General features: G+C 49.4%; 1 pseudogene across 1 annotated transcript; it reads left to right on the top strand.

Annotated features, from left to right (window-relative positions):
* The first annotated feature begins 449 nt into the window (after positions 1 to 449).
* LOC147958093 (uncharacterized) lies at positions 450 to 2,268 on the top strand (annotated as a pseudogene). Its single transcript, XR_015611190.1, has 2 exons — positions 450 to 1,072; positions 1,160 to 2,268. The product of XR_015611190.1 is annotated as an uncharacterized LOC147958093 (transcript).
* The last annotated feature ends 1,020 nt before the right edge of the window (positions 2,269 to 3,288 follow it).

The following is a 3,288-nucleotide window of genomic DNA, read 5'->3' as shown; positions in this document are numbered from 1 at the left end:
AGACATTTTTTTAAATGAACTTTTTTTGGAAACACGAATACTTTTTTGAATTTGTGAACATACTTTTAAAGCATGGATATTTTTTTAAAAATGTAAACATTTTCCAAAATTTCAATTTAATAAAACCATAGACTTAAAAAGTGAACGTTTTCAATATTTTGACCAACTTTTTCACACAAACTTCTTTTCAAATTTACGTTTTTTTATAAACAGGTACATTTTATTAAAAAGTGACAGTTTTCCAAATTGGCGAATAGTTTTTCAAAATTCAATTTTTTGATTTTTAAAAAAAAGTCTAAATGAAAAGAAAAACCCGAAATAAGCCTGTAAAGAAGAAAAAGAAAAACAATATAAACGGCCCGGCCAGCCGTTCGCGAGGAGCGTTGAAGCCTTACACGAGCTTCCGATAAGAGTCCGTCTCCAAAGTCCGACCCGGCCCACTAGCTGCATCCACCGCTCCAAACCCTGGCTGATCCCCTTTCTCTTCTCTGGCTCCGGCCAACGCCGCCACCAGCCCCGGCGTCCCCTCCACCATCTGTTTGCGCCAACGCACATTCCTCACCTCTCTCTCCCACATGGAGCCGATCAAACCCACGCCCACCCTAACAAGCAAGATCTGCATCCAACACGAACCCGCCGACGGCGGAGATGCCGCGAGCGAACCATCGGCGGCCTCCCTTTCCACCTCACGGAGAGGATCCTCCGCTGCATCAGCCCGCTCGAGTCAGTGCGCCTCGCCACCGTCTGCAGGTCCTGGGCGGCGACCATCTCCGAGCGGCTAGCGACACCAACCCCGCACCTGTTCGCGCTGGAGGTCCTCGACGACAAGCACCCCCGCGGGGCGATCTTCCCCGTGCCGGTCGGTGACAACGAGGAGGACTCACAGGCGCCGGCGATCCCGGCCCGGCTGCCGGCCATGGGCAGGCACGCGGAATGTTTCGAGCTGTGTGGCGCCTCTTCCAGCGGCAACCTCTCCTTCGTGAACGGCAGCCTTGTCCTCCTCGTAAACCCCGTCACCGGCGCGTCCCGGAGCGTTGAGATTTCGGCGAGCATCTGTCAGACTGGACCTAACGTGAGTGAAATGTTGCAGGAGGTCGATTGATTTTTTGTTCTGCTACACTTGCATCCTGTCGATCTGACTGAGAACTGTGTCCACTAGCTTTGCACCGGCACCGAGGCATTCTTCATTACAGAGTTCCATAGGGGCGTCTCTCTCTGGTGGTGGTGCGCAGAGGAGTGGAGCGAGCGGAAGCTGCTTCTGCCTGAAGGGTTCAAAATCTACCATGCCATTGCTCTGTCGGCCTACAGCAACGGTGTCCTGTATGCGCTGGAGTTCTCCGGTTTGGTGTACGCCATGGATACCCGCTTGCCGCTGCCTTGGGGCCTGACGAGGCTCAGTGCGCCGAGCATTCTCGAGCAGTACTCCCCGAGCATTCTCGAGCAGTACTCCCCGACGGGGCGCCATTCTCGAGCAGTACTCCCCGAGGAACTGCATCTACTTTGTGGGTGATCTCGACGAGTCCTCATTCAGCACTTGGGGCGTCTACTCAATGGAGGAGCGGAAGGTGCTGTTTCAGCGCCCCGTCGGTGGTTCGCCGGGGAAGTACAAAGCTGCCCGGTGGTTCTTCCCTGGTGTTGTGATGCCACTTGCGCGACAATGTACAAACTTGGGACAAAGGAGAAAAATCAATGGCCTTTAGGTATAATCTGGTTCATCATATTATGAGAATGCAGTAGCAGTTCTTTAAATGTTACCACGGACTGCTCCTTTTATGCTGATAGAAGGAGAGGAGGATGGCGAGCAACTGTGTGAAATGGAGACGGCAAGGTATTGCTATGATGTGGTAGTAAGGCCTCCAAGGGCTACTATGCAGCCGATGTGATGGTCTCTATGGCATACCTGAAGGATGCGGTTCAGTTTGGCATGGCTCAAATTATTCTAGGATCTGATTCTCAGAAACTGTACAAAGCGCTGTTCGTGAAATTTCAGACAATCTGATGAAGTTTATGGATTGTATTACAGTTCTGCATGCGCTCACTAGGTTTGACGCTCCTTTGGGTTTCTCAGATGTATTAGTGGGGATTTCTCTTAGTTTGTGTGTGCCATGGTGAGCGAAGTTTATGTTGCATCGTCGATGAGTTAGAATACCTCTGAATGCAGTAGAATTTATTGTGTCAGTGGTGTCCTTCAATTTTGTCATGCATTGAACTTGTAGATGGAACTATTTTGCTTAATAAAGGGCGCCATCCAATGTTTTTCTTTCGAAAGTATACGCCTAGGCGTACCATAGATTTATAGAAGGCACAACGCAAAGCAAGCTACAATGCAAAAGCGCCTATCCTAGAAAGATACACAGAGCCGCGTCTCGACCAACGCCGAGAACCTCCGAGACCACCAACTGCCGCCGTATATCTGGGGCAGCAACGAGCATGAGAAGGACTCACTGGTTCATAGGCCATCATCGATCCCTGCTACATAGACATGAAGGATTCTTGCAATAAGGACAAGCGTACCTGACACTCGGTCTGGATAGAGAAACTTGACAAAGCTCACGTCGTGTACGCGGCCGAGAAGGCGTACACGAGCTACGAGACGTACAGCCGGATCGTTGACATGAGAAAGTGCCTCCTTCCCCAAAACTGCTATTCTGAATGCAGTAGAATTTATTATGTCTGTGGGGTCCTTCAATTTTGTCATACATTGAACTTGTAGAGGGAACTGTTTTGTTTGACAAAGGGCGCCATCCAATGTTTTTTTCCGAGAGTATACGCCTAGGCGTATCAAAAATTTATAGAAGGCAGAATAATAGTTACAAGAAAGCTATCACTCAATGCAGACAACGAGTGTAGCACGAACAACACACACCAAATACAAACACCACACAAAGCGAGCTACAACGCAAAAGCACCTACCATAGAGAGATACATAGTCGCGTCTCGACCAACGCCGAGAACCTTCGAGACCACCAACTGCCGCAGATCCGGGGCAGCAACGAGCATGAAAAGGACTCACTGGTTCACCTCGCTGAGGCCATCATTGATCCCGACAACAGAGACATGAAGGATTCTTGCAATAAGGACAAGCGTACCTGGCACTCAGCCTGGATGGAGAAACTCGACAAAGCTCACGTCGTGTACGCGGTCAAAGAGGCGTACACGAGCTACGAGATGTACAGGCGGATCGTTGACATGAGGAAATGTCTCCTTCCCCAAAACTGCTACTCTAAATGCAGTAGAATTTATTGTGTCTTTGGTGTCCCTCAATTTTGTCATGCATTGAACTTGTAG

Source organism: Triticum urartu, chromosome 7A, assembly GCF_056163025.1.
Source record: "Triticum urartu cultivar PI428250 chromosome 7A, HENAU_Tu73, whole genome shotgun sequence".
NCBI classification, from domain to species: Eukaryota; Viridiplantae; Streptophyta; class Magnoliopsida; order Poales; family Poaceae; genus Triticum; species Triticum urartu.
Note: the sequence above shows the minus strand (reverse complement) of the source record. Positions and strands in the feature narration are given on the sequence as shown.